Source organism: Schistocerca nitens, chromosome 1 (genome assembly GCF_023898315.1).
Source record: "Schistocerca nitens isolate TAMUIC-IGC-003100 chromosome 1, iqSchNite1.1, whole genome shotgun sequence".
NCBI classification, from domain to species: Eukaryota; Metazoa; Arthropoda; class Insecta; order Orthoptera; family Acrididae; genus Schistocerca; species Schistocerca nitens.
The window spans coordinates 965140150-965159021 of NC_064614.1; positions in this window are offsets into that span (position 1 = coordinate 965140150).

The window sequence follows — 18872 nt, forward strand, 5'->3', positions numbered from 1 at the left end:
AGAGGGAGAGTGAGATAAATTCAAAAAACGAAAATAGGCAGAAAGCGGAAGACGAACTCAGAGAGTTAGAAGAACGATTGTGTCGGATATAACAGGTGGCAAACCCAACTGGGTATAGTCCAAGGCTGTCTCAATTTCAAGATTCATTACCTTCATCGTGGGGACTGCCCCTCAAAATGAAGTTTGTGTGTAACCATTTGAGGGACGAGGCTAGAGCGAAAATGCAGGAAGTTATTAAAGACTGTAGTAGCTATTTAAATGAATTCTGGTCGAAAAGTAAGCAGGACCAGGTTACGCAAAGCATATTGATGATGCCAAATTGTAACGAAGGTAGTATAAGAGATCCAGTGGCGTGCTATCAGGAAATGCTGAGACGAAATAGGTATTTGGATGTGCCATACGAACCTGGGGAGTTCATTAGGATCTGTATAATAAAGCTGCCAGTGAAATTGCACAGAGATATAGCGATAGCAGGCAGAGGCGTAGACGATTCTGCATCATTTGAACAATTGTCACAGGAACTGGGTAATGAGAGCAACATTGTGAACGGAGACACGACTCATAGGTCAGACAGAGTCAAGGATAGGAACGTCAGAAACTATCAGAATGACAGGAGAGCATGGAATCCTGGCATTTCATTCTTGTCATAATGGATTGAAGAATAGGAGAAACTAATCCAACATATCGGCCCTTAGCATCTTGCCTTAAAACACATGCAGCTGGCACTGAAAATTGTCTATGTAACAGACATACTCTACTGATATGTAGGAATGCAAATACCATACTTCTGATCAGAGAATAAAACACCAGTAATGGCATCTGTTAGGCTGGTCTCTCAGAGCAAAATTTGCAAATTTTTATTTCGAACACTAAAGTAAAAGGACTGTTTCCTCAAAACAAACCAGTTGCTAAAAAAAAAAAAATAAATAAATAAAAATAAAATGTTATGTAATAATGCCAATGAGTCCAGTTTAATTAGTGTGATTTGACTATTGCAGGTACTTAACGCGTAATGTAAAAAAGTAAACATTGTGATCTGTATGGAATAGGGTGCGTTTATACTGCTGTTACAGGTAACATCAGTAATGTGATCGAAGTTTTTAAATTAGATGCCATCTGATCGGTAGTATGTCATTGTCATAGTCACAGTTATGAGGTGCTGCGTATGGTTGTTCGGAATCTGGTGTTAGTGAAAGAGGCCACTAGCACCAAAGTTTCTAACACTTGGGCTGTCCCATTTCTCCCAGCTTGTATATTCTCTGCACACATTTAATTTTCATTTATGCTCAGATTCCTAACTAGCAAATTCTTTACTGTGTATAGTGGACCATTCAGTGTGAGGCGGATTGTCCATGAAAATGCTGTACTGATTGAGACGATCAAGGGAAAACAATCTTGTGGGCTTCATCACATTTCTAACATCAAATTATGGAAAAGTTAAGGATAGATCTAAAGTAGGCAATTTATGGTAGATAGTCAGTGTATTTATTTGTGGTGTGTAACGTTGTGCAGGGTCAAATCGAACATAACAATTTTCAGGCGGGATGTCAGGAAGTATGACGGAATAGACTGGTCGAATGCGTCATGAACAGGAGTCGACAGAGTGGTGTATATACGTATTTTTTGTCATATGAATAAGGATCAAGCAGAAACGACGTGATGATTAATGAGTGGATAAAGATGGTAGATAGAGAAGCGACGTGACAAATAGTAGTGGATAAAGGTGATATTTAAGGAGAGAAGCGACGTGAAGCAGTGTGATTAATAAAGAGAGATTCGACGTGATGAAACAGTGGTAAATAAAGGTGAGTAGAATTGAATAATGTGGAGATGTCTTAGATGTATGTTACAGAGAGGCCGGTGTATGCTGCAATCGAGATAGATGTGAATGGCGAAGGAAGACCAGGAAATGATGGAGTAATGGACGGACGGAGAGCCGAAATATGAATGAAGAGATGAGGACAACTGCACAATGTGAAAGGACATAAAGGGAGTATGAGATCCAGATGGTGAACGTTGTGGAATACTGACGTAAGATGTAATATAAGTGTAAATATAATTCTTACCATCAGTTGCTATGTGAAAAAAAATAATTTTTGTTGTTGTTGTTATTGAAGCCTGGTACCAGTATAACTAATCAAAACGGTACCAAGAATGTGTACAGTTATTTTGCAGGATGAATAATTCGTGTATTTTTTGTTCTTAGATGAAATGTCGCAATTCTAAGTTGATATTTAGCAGGATGAATAATCGGTAAAGTAAATGCAGAGGTAAGCCGATGGAGAGAGATGCCAGAGTGAAAGGACGAATTCAGAGACTGGAATGCTATCTCCAAAACAGCTTCATGTGTTATGTGGTTGAGTATAAGGGAGCAAAGGTATGGTATGTTGTCGTGAGTGTGGTGGTGTTAAGGTTAGCTGACTTCTAGACCTATTCTGTTAGTGTATTAATGGATTGAATGAGAAGGAAAATGTGATGTCTGGTGAGTGAGAGTCGTAGAGTAGTGTGATCAATGCGCACACTCCTGTAAAGGGGATGCTACCGATCCATAACTAAAACACTACTGTGTATTGTTTGATTTGGATGAACCTCGATGGCAGGTCAGGATCTGACATCATGTGGATGGTTCATACATGTCCTAGAAATGTTGTTATATATAATAAAATGTAAAATGTATAAAGAGATACTAATTTCAGTCTGTCACAAGCACAAAGGTGCATTGTATGTTGTAGATTTAGAGTCACCAGTTTCTAAAATGTTTATTGTGTTAGGATGTTAAAGTAGTTTACTATTTAATAACATATGGTAGGTAATTGTGAGCTGTGTAGATTATTTCTTTTTTTTTTTTTTTGTTAGAACACTTTCAAGGGGTATTAATTTCAGTCTGTCACAAGCACAAAGGTGCATTGTATATTGTAGTTTTAGGATCAACAGTTTCTAATATTTTCACTGTGATAGGATGTTAAAGTAGTCTACTATTTGATATTGTAATTATGAGCTGTATAGATTGTTTCTTATTCCTTTTTTTTAACACTTTCATGTTTTGTATGAGGGACGACAGGTGCAATCAGTAGCACAAGTATGGGCTGTATATAGAAAAGGGATAAATGTTGATGTTGTATGTGTAGAAAACTAGGGTGTATAATTTTTTTTTTAGAGCAAAGATTCTTTTATTACCAATGTATCTAATAGATTATACATGTAATCAATGAGTATTTAAATAATGTAAGAATATCCTTTTGTCTGTAATGTTGCGAGATGCATGGAAGAGTCTGACTGATTGGGTGTCGTAGCGTTGAGGGGCTACACAGGACACGCCCGTACCACATAAGCCAAGCAGACGTCGGCAACAGAACCGCGGCACTCCCCACTCCACTGCCGGTCGGGGTACACTCCACACGCCCGCTACAGCAGGTCAACGGCCTGGGGCGACACGCACGTACCACTGGCCATTCATAAGTTCCGTCACCCTTACGACTGGGGAAAGTATCCCGCGGAGGCAACAGCGGGTGGTTTCTTCTGCTCAACAGCTCACGCGCGCGGCGGCGCCACGGCAGAATGAACAACGTGGGGCAGAGTCCGGCGGGCATTTGTTACCAGCAACTATTAACTAGTACTGGACTGTGGAGCCGTGAAGCAAGATGACTGCTCGTATGTCTCCATAAGTTGGAAAGTGAAGGACTGGTGTTTCCACGTTGTGAGTGGTGGAAAAGATTTTGTCTTTAGCAGACAGGACGATCGTTTTGTTTTGTCTTGACCACTGAACGGTGGGATCCATAAACTTTTGGCAGTGACTTGTTAAGTGTGCTTTGTGAATTGCATGTGGGACGCTTGGTATACTTAAAGAGGACAGTTGTCGTTTGGTGACTAATTATTGTATGAACGCAAGAAACTAAAGTGGGACATTGACATTTGCATTTGTAGTAGGAGACATTTCTTTAATTGGTGCGGGAATAAGTGCTGTTTGTTGGAACTTACGACTTTTAATTACACCATGAACTGAAAGGACAGAACCGTGGGTAATAGTAGTTGTAGGGCCATTTTTGGACGACCAGATTCGTGTGGATGGTACTCTGAGAGTGACTATGACATTTGTGTTTAATGTGAGATACAGTTTACCGTTCAGTGCGTGTTCAAAATGCCAATTTGAGTGACTTAAAGACTTTCGTCCGGGCAACCATGGGAGAGCTTTGACACCGAGACAGTGTTTCTAGGAAAACTATCAGCAACTTTTTGACCCCAAGAAAATCACAGAATGAAATGTTTCCGTGTGACTCACAAGATAGGGAATAATGTATTTGTAATTGTGTAAATTTTTTTTTATATGTTTCATTCCTGAAGGGACAGCAAGTGTAATTGTATTTCATTAACATTTGTGTTTAGAATAGCTAGTGTTTGTTTTTTGTTTGTTCTGGGTTATCAAGTTCACGTAGCATGTTTATTAGAATATTTGGTACAATGATGCTTTAATTATTAGCCAGTGGCGTGATACTAACGTAGCGGCTCTTGTAGCATTGATCAGTAAGGTTGTCACAGGGAAGAAGAGTTTGCATTGCACAACAAATATCGGAATTAATTGATGCATTTTGATGTCGTGGACAGTAATGATCTTGTTGGTGTGTTGACTGAAGCCACTTGTTTTATTATCACAGTGGTGATATTTCACATTAAAGTGTAACGAAGGCTAGTCGAAATGCAAGTTCTTGTCGTCTAAATGTGTGACAACAGAGAAATGAGCAGTAGAGTAAGATACGAGAGCTACTGGTGGATTCAAGCACTTATTGCTAACTATTTATTGCGTGTATTGATATGGAGCCTGACTTCTACGTGTAACTAGTGTACGCAATTTTTTTCTTTTTTTTTGTTGATTTTGTTTTGTATGTAGACTTTGCTGTGTAAAGGGTTTTACCCCGCAATTTATGAATGTCAGATTACTTGCTCTGTGTTTGGACAGTGAGCTATTTAAAATTTCATGAGTACAATTAGTATTTTTTATTTGCTTTAGAATTATTGAAGTTTGGATTACTCCTAAAAATAACGGAGATCCCGGTAACTAAGCCAATTTTTATCTCAACATTATTTTTTATTTGATGATGTAATGTTTTATTTGTCATGTGGATTGTTGTAAATGTGTATGTGTACTTTACTCCGGATTGTGGAGAGTACAATAATGCAACAACTGTGTCAATAATTTGGTAAAGTAACAGCATTTGGTCGTCTATTTGAGGTCACCAGGGGCTACGGTCTCCTCCTGGTTATTTTGATGACTTGCTATGTTTGTTCTAATACAGTTTTCTTAAAAAAATGTTCGGAACTACCCTCGCATTGCAAGGATAGTACCCTGCCATTTTTTTCTGCATGGGTAGCCGGTGGTGAAAGGGTACAGTACCGCCCGACATTGAAAATAGGTACAACATACTTCATTATTTTTGTCAGAACAACACATTTTTTTGTAAAATAACTCAATTTCAATTAATACAGCGAAGCCAGATACCAGTGTGGGAAAGAATGACAATTTATTTATTTAATTGATCACATGTGCACTCCCACAAAGTAAATCCCTACATCCAGTTTGGTGAGATCTGTGAAATGAATGAATGTATGGTCGTCTGCTAACTGCAGATAGTGAATGTGAATATATGATCATCTTTGAGTCGATCCTTTGGCCACCTTTGGTGGGACCAAAGAGATGAAATTTACCTGAGCTTTGAGTGCCTGAAATGTGGCTGACCAATACGGTAGCAAGGTGCTCCCCCACTTCGACAGAGGTGTGAGAGGACCTGGAGAACGGCCATGTTTCAGCACTCTGCCACTGGATCTTGTGCTGTTAAGACCTGTTTTAGTTGTGCTCCGTAATGACAAAAGAGTGGAGACATGGTATGCATGTGGAATATTTAAGAGTTTTTTGAAATAATAATTTCTCTATTTCAGGAACTTTTGTGGGGAGAATTAAATGTCAGGCAGGTAATATTAATGGGATTGTAGTAATCTTCGGAAGTGACCAACGGTCACAATGAAACCACATGTAGCAATAAGTTGAAATACTTCCATGTGTTTAAGTTAAGCTGAATTACTAGCGTGTGTACAATAAGTTGAAATATTTAAGAAATAGCGTGTGTACCATAAGTTGAAATATTTAAGAAATGGCGTGTGCAGGACTTGAAATTAGAGACAAGTACTTCCACGTGCTGAGTACTGTGTGAGTCTCAATCTGTGTATGAGACAAAGGATAAAGAGAAGTACTCGTCCATGGTATCAGTTGAGGACCCGCGTGTGTGATGAATATGTTCTTAATATTACTTTGCGTGATATGATTCCGTGTGACGCTAGATTCAAACTCTGAGAGAGAAGCAAGGTGAGTTGGCCGTCTATCCAGCAACGCCACTTGGCTTGCATTGCACAGGAAGACGTGCAAATATCTCCAGAGTTCATAGTAGGAAAGTAGAATTACAAAGTGGGGCAGTGTCGTGTGAAACTGGGATAAATATTAATTGAAGTGGGAAAGCTGAAAGTGATAATGTTGTGACTATTCTCTGTGTAGTATTTCATATTGTAGTGTGGTGTATGTCATGTAATTTGGGTATGTGTGGTTTGCATGGGAGAGTAGCAAGGTAGTTTCAAAAGATTAGTGGGTTATGCTTGTTCCTTCGGTACCGCTCGGTCTGGAGGAAAGTTTAGTGATGATGATTGTGAGAGTCGAAGTGTGAGGTATAATAAAAGATCCACCATCCTATCCAGAAAGTGCACTGTAGCGTTAAAATAATTACGAGACCATAATATAGAGATTCACCAATGTAAAGCCATGCCCACTGGGCGGAATTTCTCATGTGTTATTGTTGTAGGTTATAGAATTTGTGTGTTTAGGTTATAGAATTTATCGGAATAAATAAGATAGTGAAAAGAAAAAGATTGGTGGACTTTTCCTTCGAATTCTATGTTGTCATGATGTCCCGAATTTATAATGTGTGCGCCATTCATATTCAGTGCGGTGGCCACGTGTTGATAAAAGCCGTTAAATAAAAGACAAAAAGAAAATGTGGTATTGCCAGTGCGTAGTGAACAGTCAGAGTTCTGTAAATCACTGATAGTCAGATGTGCGTTTCCGTTGCGTATTATTCATACAGGAGGATAATTTGTAACTTAATTGTGAGTACGAGAGTTCATGTTACTCGATAAATAAGAATGAATCCACTCGCTTGGCAGACCACTCATCTTGCAGGCCTGACTGCTTGATGCCACAGTATGAGCAAGGCAAGTGGGTGCCTCTCAATGCTGCCAAAAAATCTTTGGTCATTTGCCAAATAGTATTAAAAGTTAACAGACAACCAACCAAAATTTAAAAGCAAATTAAAAGAATTTCTGAAGGACAGCTTCTTCTACTCAATAGATGAATTCTTAGATATGAAGTAGTAACTGTAAAAAAATTAATTAATTATTTAGTGTAAAGAAAACTTATGTTAACGTGATACATTCCACATCATAACGAAATGTCTTATTCATGATCTATGGATCAAGGATTAATGTATGTGTATGTATATATGTATGCAAGATGCAGAAATCAAAACGTTATTAATGCAAGTTAAAACACAACAGTCAGAGTACAATAAGTTTTGTAAGCAAATGAAAATTATACAACAATAAGATCGCAGATGGAGTAAAGTCATACAATACCTTAAGCAAGATGAAGGTGGAAAGGCAAGTAAATGGTATCAGGAGCACAAAGGCGTTTTGTTTCACAGGAAACATGAAAAATCCGATCAATGGTGTATGTGTATTCCTCAGTATTATATCGACGAATTTATAAGACACACACACGGAGCATGGTGGCATTATGAAGTATTCAAATGTACTGAAAAAATTGCAACACTTTGTTATTTTCCAAATTTGAGGAGGCACATCCTACAGGTATTACGAAAATATGCAATATGTCAAAAATCAAAACAGTTCAATGTGTCAAAAAAATACTGAGCTACACCCAATGCTCACAAAAAAACCTCTAGATATAGTATCCCTGGACATAGCTGGTCTATATGCAAGAAGTAAGGGAGGTGTAAGATACATAGTGGCACTGTACAATATTGTCTTGAAACATATCAAAATGTATGCCAATAAAAATGCAAAAAGCCACAAATATCAGAAAAAGAATTGAGGGGGACTATTTGAGAAGAATAGGTAAACCAAAGGTACTACTTATTGATAATGCTTCATATTTCGTTGGTCAAATATGGAAACAATTTATGACCTCGCAGGGCATAAAACGTGTATTAGCCAGCTTTCTTCACCCAGAAGCAAGCCCAGTAGAATGAGTGTGTAGGAACTTGACCTTTTTATTAGGATATACATCCCTCACAAACACACCCGATGGGTAGAATAACTCCTTTCATGATAATTGTCAACAACCTTCCAAATGCTTCAACAGGTTTCACACCTAACAAATTGATGTTCTGGACAAAACACATGAATGAGTGGGAGTCGCCTATACCAAAAGTACCCACTACAGAAATGACACTACAAGACAAAATCAAACTAGCCATGATTACACTAAAAACAGGGCCGAGTACAGAAAGAAAATTTATAATAAGAAACTGAAACGTGTTACACAATTTTTTGAAGGGCAACGCGTCCTCTTACTGCATACCCAAAATCAATAAAATTTGGCAAACTGAATAAGAAGTGGCAATTACTCTATGCAGGATCATAAAAAATGTACAAAATACATTACCCTGGAACATAAAATTAGTTTATGAGAAAACAGGGAGAGACAGAGGTCTCCACCCTCACAAAGAAATAAAAGCTTTTATAGAATGATGAAGCAAGGTAAGATTTTTCTTTCTGTCACAGGATATTGTACATAATGTACATAACTCTAAGAGCAATTTTTTTCTGGAGGGTAGTTTTGAATAAAGTAATGTGTATAGATATAAGTAATTCTTTTGATTTGTACACATAAGCATAAAATCAACAGGAATGAGAAGTAATACACCGCTTCATGCAAAGCGAAAGTATAACTAGAATTAGATTATGGCTCAGCTGTGTACACTGAACAATACGCGCTAACATCAGTAGTAAGAGAGGAGGCATTGACCTGTGCACATGCGTGACAGACTGGCAGAAGGCCACAGACTGGCAACCCTGGGTACGATGCTACTAATAGACAGTCTAGCCTGCACCCTGTGTAAATTGCTAGTTGTCTTCACCAAATCAGAAAAGAGTCGAAGATGGCCTCAGAACCCAAGTGGCAGGCATCATTCATGCTGACATGTGCCACTACACGCAGCCAGTTGTATCCAATGCGCTCAATAGCCACCGGCAGGGCCTCCTCCACATCACAGATGAGACCTCACAGCAAACATACCGAATGCATACTGGAATTCTTTTCCATCTTGCCTATCTCCCTGAGAGGCTCCATCACCTGCCTAACATTGGAGCTCCTAATGACTAGGATACCCACTCACTGTACTTGTCTGGACTGGGCAGGAAAGTCGACCCTGGTCCAACAGGAGAGGCATCCCATGCTGGCTGAGAATTATCATCAACACTGGATAGCACCTCGTACCTGTTGCTAAGATGTAGGGAGCCAGCTGCAAGGCCTGCTCCCTCTTTTGTCTTCTGCCCAGTGACACGCAAACCCACCACTGTCTGTCACCCACTCTGGGGTGAGGACGGACCAGTCAGATGTTGCATATCGGAAGCTGCAGTGATGTCTGGGCCACCAGGGGATTCCAGTGGCATCAAATGTATCACAGGACTCGTCACTGATGCCCTGATGTCACCACAACTTTGAGCATTAGATAGAAGCTTGTCAATGGTAGTCAATGCAAGTACAAGCTGTTTATGGACAGCAGCCAACTCTCCTTGTGTCCGCAGACAACCAGCAAAGTCCCTAGACATATTGTACTGTGTGTAAAATAGATATAAGGTCTCAAATGGCGCTACTGAGTTTGAAAATATAACAAAGGAGAATAAGGTAACACTAAAGTCCCTCCACAGATTTCTCACTGTTCTCTGAGACTGCAAGCTATTAAACAGAAATAAATTTGTCTACTGAAGTTGATGTATTTAAACACATACCTGTTATTAGAAATCCTGTTTGCCAAAAAGTTACTGCACGAGATAAATATTCATACTAGAATGCACTGATCTAAACTGTGCGCTGCCTACTAGCACAAGATCAGAACTTAGTGGCATGAAGGAGTTTCTGGCGACAGGAAAATTTACACTAGGAAGCCGCCCTTCACAAGACTTATGGAACAACAAAAGTTATGATTAATTTTCTAACCACTAGTCTACACAGTAAAATACACACATACAGTTAACTTCCTTGTAGAAGCACATAAACAAAAAACAAAGACTAAATTAATTTACAGTTTATCTGACAAGTCTGCTGCTGCTCTGCTGCATGTTCTCTTGGCTTGGCAGCTGCTGCTTGTAGAACTCTAACATACATAGGAAAAGCTGACAAATCCATTCCATTGGATGGAAGAGAAGCCACCAAATCAATGGCATTGACTCCTGTCAGCAAATGTAAATATATGTTATGTACATGCAAAAACACTGTACATCTCCATACTATGTATAGTGAAGGAGCAATTGTGTAGGTACAAGGTGAAAGACCCCCCCAGATATGGTAAAGTTAAAATTTATTAAAAAATGAAACAGTGATAATGACAGAATCAAAGACTAACCATAAGTGTCAGCAAGGACATTAATTATGAATGCACAGTAAGGTGCAGACAAATGAACATAAAACATCATTCACTTTTTGTACATGATTTTGTTCCACTCTCTTGTATGTAGAAGGATAGTTAAGATGTATTGCTCAGAGTATGACATGCTATGAGTGTTTTGTATTATATGTGATTCTGAATAAGAGAAGACTTAACAACAGTATTAAGTGTTTTTATTGAACTGAAGTGGAGCCAAGTTGGGAGGAATTTCCTTCATGTTTTATATCATCTTGAGGGGCACTGGTGTTCCCTGGAGCCAGCTGCCTACATCTACAACTGAAATGTAGGAAAGCTATCGCATGGTCATATTTTTGCAAGAGTAACAAGAAGGAGAAGCATTCAGAAGATGGCAAATATTATTAAAATATATATAGTGATGGACACAGAAAAAAAGAGAAAGATGCGAGGTAAAGTGAATGAACAGTAGCACAATTTTATAAACACAGAACATTTAATAATAATGCAATTGTACTATCTATTCATTTTTCCATATATATATATCCCTTTTTTATTATTATAATACACGGTATGGTTTACCACCCTGGTCATGTGTGAACAAAGAGATCATCACTGCAATAGAACAGCTCTCGAACATATGCAGTCAGTTTGCAAATTGAATGTTCTGGATATTAATAGTACCGGCTGCATATTCTATACCACAGGCAGCTTTCATTTGAATGGCCTTGTGGAAAACGTTCATAACTCAAAAAAAGGCAAAACAATCACATTTAATTCTCTCAGTCAGAACTACTGCTTTTTCTTCATGAAACAGCCGACACTGATGAAACTATCGCTGATGTACTCTTCCTAACTGGACATGACCTAGAACCTACAGAAATCAATTGAATACTTTTAAGTAGTTACAGAATTGTTTCTTACTACTGCAGGACTGTAAAATCCAGAGGGCTTGATCTTTGGACCACTGATTTTCCTGATCTACACTGACGATCTACCAGTTACAATTAATGAAGAGCAAAAATAGTCATGTTTGTAGATGATACAAGATTCAGATCACGGGTCCCAACTCCACTTATGCAGGACATAGCCCTGACAGTCACTAACCATGTATGCATATGGTTCACAGCAAATAGCCTAAACCTACATTTTTCAAAAGCTAACATTATATTGTCACGTAAAAGGAGGTGTAATTAGATGAATGATGAACACTTAACTTCATTTAATGAAGTTTTATTCAGCACTTGCACATACAAGATCACTGAGCGAACTGCCTGCGGCCAGAACACATGTAGTACATATACAGATACAGAACTTTCCAGTACAATAATTCTTGACATTTGTGGACGCTTCTAGAATGTACTCAAACCGAATATAGAAATTAAAATTGTACAATCCAGGTGAGTTTCGAACTCACGACCCTCCATGCAACAGGTTAGTATCATAACAACTACACCATGGTGCTACTCCGCGTCTTGTGCAACATTGCTCACTCCTTCTTCGAACAGCGTCTCGGTGTTACATCATCCTAGTCCGGGAACGAGTCATCGGTCCTTCATACTCCAACTCCTGATGAATGATTCTCACCCTGGAGGTGTTCTTCTAAGAACTTCTTTCACCGCTTCTTGGCTGTCGCTGGAACTTCGAATTTACCTTGGGTTGCAGGATCCTTGTAGAGCTTCATTCGATGGACATGGACCGTATGTCTGATCTTTCGTTGTCTTGTGTTGGGGTCGAAATCTTCAGCTTCATAAGTAACATCAGACAACTGTCTTACAACCCCATAAGGACCAAAGTAGCGCCTGAGGCGCTTCTCAGAGAGACCAACCTTCCGAACAGGAGTGAAGATCCAGACGAGGTCACCAGACTGGTAGACAACAAGGCAGTGGCTCACGTCATACCTTCGGTGATCGTTTCGTTCAGTCTGCAGAGTGCGGAGTCGAGCTAATTGCCGAGCTTCCTCGGCTCTGGTTAACACCTGGCCGATGTAGATCGTCGTCCACATCATCGGAATGTAACAGAACACAGTATCCAACGTCGTAGTCGCCTCACGGCCATGCACCAGGAAAAATGGCGAAAATCCTGTGTTGTCTTCTTTGGTGGTGTTGTAGGCAAACGTCATGAAAGTAGCACCTCATCCCAGTTGCTCTGCTCAACATTGACGAAGATTGATAGCATGCCGGCCAAGGTCTTATTAAGGCGTTTAGTAAGCCCGTAAGTTTGCAGATGGTAGGCAGTCGTCATGTGATGAGTACTGTTGAACCGACGGTTTACCTCTGTCACAAGATTCGATTGAAAAACTTTCCCTCGATCCGTAATTAACGAACTTCGGGCACCATGTTTTAGTACAATGTCTTCCATGATGAATTTGGCTACCTTGGACACTTCGGCTGTTTTAACGGCTTTTGTAATGGAGAGCGTGTCGGGTAATCAGTGCAAACAATAATCCATCTATTGCCACTAGCAGACGTTGGAAGTCGTCCAAGGACGTCAATCTCAACACGCTGGAAAGGCGTTCCGGTTGGTGGAATGGGTATGAGTCGGCCAGGTGGTTTCTGAGGAATTGCCTTTCTCCTCTGGCACTCTCGTAAATAAACCTGGCCAGAAAAATCTCTTGCAAATTCTATCGTAAGTCTTAATAAATCCTAAATGTCCGGCCTCAGGTGTGTCATGGGATTTCTGTAGAACATCTAAGCACATGTGTTTAGGAATCACTGGTAGCCACCTCTTTCTTAACAGATCAAAGTTTTTCTTGCAAAGTAATACATTAACTACCTTAAATTGTCCTTTCACATTCTCTGACCGATTTAAGGCAAGCATAATTTGAGATATCTTGGCGTCCTTCTCCTGCTCAGCAGAGAGATCCTGGAGTGCAGCGAGACTGTCACTATCTTTATCAAAGTCTTGATGGTCTTTCACAGAGTTTCTTGAGAGACAGTCGGCATCTTGGTGTATTCTTCCATTTTTGTACACTATGGTAATGTCATACTCTTGAAGACGTAGTGCCAACCCGGCGAGTCATTCTGTTGGATCCTTAAGACGTGTGAGCCAACAAAGTGAATGATGGTCTGTAACATCTGTGAATGGCCTTCCATAGAGATACTGTCGAAATTTGCACCTGCCGCAGATCACAGCAAGACATTCTCTTTTTGTAGTTGAGTAGTTTCTCTCGGATTTTGTAAGTGTCCTAGAAGCATATGCTATAACCTTCACTTTTCCATCCGAAATTTGCACCAGAACAGCACTGATCCCATACCCTCTGGCATCTGTGTGTAGTTCCGTAGGCGCTCTCTCATCATATAGACCAAGTACAGGGTCAGTTATCAGAGCTTTTCACAGCACATCGCAAGAATCTCGGTGGGTACTACCCCAGATAAATTTAGCATCAGATTTTGATAACTCTTGGAGTGGCCTGGCTTTGATGCAAAAGTCTTTGATAAAACGATGGTAATAAGAACATAATCCGAGGAAGCTTCTCACATCTCTAATACTTATAGGAATAGGAAATTACGTTATAGATCTTACCTTTTCTGGGTCTGGCCACACACCTTCGTTTTACACAAGGTGTCCAAGTACTTTAATTTCTCTTGCTCCAAAGAGACACTTTCTTGGATTAAGTTTCAGTCCATCTTGTTGGAGACACTTAAGAACGGCCCTCAGTCTTTTTATATGTTCATCAAATGTCCCTGAGAACACTATAATGTCATCTAAATAACAAACACACATCGTCCACTTGAGGTGCCTTACAAGGGAACCTCCCCATCGCACCCCCCTCAGATTTAGTTATAAGTTGGCACAGTGGATAGGCCTTGAAAAACTGAACACAGATCAATCGAGAAAACAGGAAGAAGTCGTGTGGAACTATGAAAAAAATTAGTAAAATATACAAACTGAGTAGTCCATGCGAACATAGGCAATATCAAGGACAATGGTAGTAAAGGAGCGCCGTGGTCCCGTGGTTAGCGAGAGCAGCTACGGAATGAAAGGTCCTAGGTTCAAGTCTTCCCTCGAGTAAAAAGTTTAATTTTTTATTTTCAGTTTATATGACAAACTGTTATGTTTTCATCAGTTTTTTGGGAGTGATTATCACATCCACAAGAAAACCTAAATCGGGCAAGGTAGAAGAATCTTTTTACCCATTCGCTAAGTGTACAAGTTAGGTGGGTCGACAACATATTCCTGTCAGGTGACGCACATGCCGTCACCAGTGTCGTATAGAATATATCAGATGTGTTTTCCTGTGGGGGAATCGGTTGACCTATGACCTTGCGATCAAATGTTTTCGGTTCCCATTGGAGAGGCACGTCCTTTCGTCTAATAATCCCACGGTTTTGCGGTGCGGTCGCAAAACACAGACACTGAACTTATTACAGTGAACAGAGACGTCAATGAACGAACGGACAGATCATAACTTTGCGAAAATAAAGAAAGTAAAATTTTCGGTCGAGGGAAGACTTGAACCAAGGACCTCTCATTCCACAGCTACTCACGCTAACCACGGGACCACGGCACTTCTGAGCTCTCATTCTCCTTGATGTTGCCTATCTGCACATGGACTACTCAGTTTGTATATTTTACTAACTTTTTTCATAGTTCCACATAACTTCTTCCTGTTTTGTTGATTGATCTGTGTTCAGTTTTTCAAGGCCTATCCACTGTGCCAACTTATAACCAAATCTGAGGGGGGTGCGATGGGGAGGTTCCCTTGTTAGAAGATTATCCATCATCCGCTCAGAAGCTGCTGGTGCATTACACAAACCAAACAGCCTTACCTTAAACTCATACAGGCCCTCAGTGGTAATGAATGCAGTTTTCTCACGATCAGCCTCATCTATTTCGATTTGTCCGCATCCCAAGTATGTGTCCATGCTTGAGAAAAACTTAGCCCCTCCAGACCATCTAGCGTATCGTCAATTTGTGGAAGAAGGTAAACGTGCTTTTTAGGTATCTTATAAAGCTTCCTATAATCAACACAAAAGCGCCAACTGTCATCTTTCTTCCTGATGAGAACCACCAGTGACGACCATGGGCTCTGCGAAGGCTGAATGATGTCATTCTTCATCATTTTCTCTGCCTCGTCGCGACTTATTCGACGTTCCGTTGCTGACACATGGTATGCTCTCTGGCTTATTGGTTGATGGTCTCCAGTGCTAATCTGGTGCTTCACCATCGAGTTGTCTAATTTCCTCTTCACCTGTGGATTGAAGCGTTTGGAGAACCCTTGAAGAATGGCAAGTAGCTTGTTCTGTTGTTCTTTAATGAGATCTGGTGATAGTCGAGCTAGAAGATCTTGTCTCGTAGTGGTAGCTCCAATTTCGCCCAAAGACTCGGCATGGGAGATTTCTATGACACTTAACTGTTCTTCTTCTTGGCGACAGTTAACGATCCACAATTCACCAAATCCGTTTTTAAACGAGACAACAGAGGCCGGGATAACCAAGTTATTCTTCAGTGGTATGCTTCTCTTACATTCCACTACAAGATCCATGGGTTGATGCATGGCGTGAAACGTGACAGTTACCTTTCTAGCGCTGACTGCAGGAATGATCACTTCATCCAGCACGCATAGTCTTCACACACCCAGATGTGCATCTTTCTGCCCATGGTATCTCATCTTGCTTAGCATAATCTTGGAGCGACCACAATCTATAATTGCCTGAGAAGTTTTCAAGAAGTCCCATCCAAGAATGACATTATGACCATACTCTTGTAAGACGATGAATTGTAAGAGCTGTGTATGGCCACTTATACCCATACGAGTGGTACATCTTCCTGTAGGTTTTACATATTTCCCATTAGCCACCTTCAGCAGAGATGTTTTGCTGTCAACGAATACGGTTTTTTGCAACTGGCGACGGTACTTTTCCGAAATGACTTAATATGATGCTACAGAGTCCACAAGAGGTGGGCTGGTCGGCCACCCATGAGGATTTGGATGTAGTTTCCTACCATTTTTGTAGTGATCGGCGGTGGAAGATATTTCTCTTTCATGGCCTCACCACCATGGAAGGTCGCAACCTTTAGTTTTCCATGTGATCGGCTGGAGCTTCTAAACGGCGATGGAAACCTTGATCAGCGTGTTGAGGAGTGTCCTCTCCAGCGGCTAGCTTGCGGTGATGGTGACCTATGTCGTCCTGCACCCACGTATTCTTGTTAATCTTCGTCGTCCTGGAGTTGGTGTCGGCTAAGATTGGTCTGCTGTCTTCTGGCGCAGGCGTCATCAAATATCCACCGTCTTTCTCGACAATACAGCACCTCATGTCCCGGTCGTCCACAGTGGAAACATACTGTTTGGTTATCCTGGGTCCTCCAGACGTCAGTCTTCCTTGGCGCCCAAACAGGTTCCTCATGCAGTACTGTAGGAACGTAGCTTCGCCTGGGTCTCGAATTTTTCACCGTTTTAAAGGGAAATGAAGGACGAGAGATCGGGTTCAATGTCTGTTCTACATCCTCCCTTATGACCTCTCGAAGCGTCTCGTTTTTTTGCTAGCCGTGCAATCCAAGTGCCTTCTGCACTTACTCCCTCACTGTCTGACGAAGAACACTTGTGAAATCAGTTCCTTCCTCCATCACAGACATCGATACGACGTTTGGAAGCCGTTCAAACTTCTTGCGTGTAATTCTTTTTTGATGCATTGTATTGATATACTGGCACCATTTTATGAGGTTGTCTGCTGTCGAAACCTCCTTCAGGAGTAGGGCTTGATACATGTCTTCTGTGTTGACGTACTGCATTGCTACACTGCCTGGAAAATGGGGTTTTTAATTCTGACAATAAATGCTGTAAATGATGTAGCCAACCAGTGCACAGTTGCATTTCACAGTGCGTTAATTTCACTGTTTACAACCCCCCAATATTACACAGTTATAGACCAGGGCACTATTGCTTCACTTTCGATAAGCCTCATTAATAGTTTGCAGGCGAATTTCCACATACTGCTACAATAGTTTACTGTTGAATATCTGTGTGCAGTAAAAACAGAACCACAAAGTCAGCAGTTCTTTCGGAATAATCAGGTATGTATGGAGCAGTCACTGTCAATGGTTTAACACACGTCGTACTGGTGTAACACTTATTTCACTGTTAAGTTAATGCACTGTTGTCATTCTAACCAACGCAAATTCCTCGTCTGAAACTCGGCCATGGACTGGCTGATACGGGACCAAAAATCGGACCCTTATATATCATCACAATAATAGTTACTGGAATTACAAATTGTTCAAAGTTAAATTTATAGAAATTACAATTAAAACTTAACTCATTAAATTAACTGAATACATCGAAAAATTCCGTCTTTTTTAACAGTTTCTTCTACAGCAAGGTTTAGGCTGAATAATTTTTTTAAATGAAGAAATTAACATGTATAGTTATGTAAACAATACTTTTGAAATACTTAATTACTTTGGGATTAATGATAGGGTGGTTTTGCTAACATGTTTTCGAATGGAGCCAAATAGATACTTTAAGAATGCTACTGTTCCGTCTCCCAAATGTTTATAATTAGTACAGAATTTATATTTGTTTATACGTCAACAATAGAATTTAAGTTACGAAACAATCAGTGATTTCACTCTATAACAAAAGATACTACCGAGAAATAGTCGAAATAAATTAGAAAATCAATTACATATGTGGGTATTACGTGGTGTAGAATCGTAATGACACATTTTTGCAGTCGAATGAATATTTATCTTACCACTGAACAAAGCGAACACAAGAGAAGCTGACGAACGTGGCGTGCAGTGAGACCCAAAGTGAACTGCAAGTAAAGTCAACTAACATCGGTTCAAAACATGGAACTTCACACCAGACCAGAGGTGCCACAGAGCTCCCCCCCCCGCCCCCCTCCCACGACAGTTCTGAGCATGGGGTCGAAGCTAGCTCACGTCAAGACAAAATCCTCGTGCCAGTGCAGCGGATGAAGGCGACATCCAGCATGCAAAGTGGCCATCTCGGAAGTCATGTTGGTCAGCTGCGCAGATGGCGGTGAACTGTTGGAGGCCGAGTCAGAGGCATCAGCGGGCAACGTGTCGGCGAAGGCAGGCCAGCCGGGGGCGGCGAAACATGGCTTGGAGATGGACCACGCAGTTTTTAATTAGTGTCAGATGTCCATTGAGTAGAATCACGAAGGTACTAACTCCGTGGCGTAAGACGTGGTGCAGACGAGGTGGTAGCGGGGCCGCCCATAC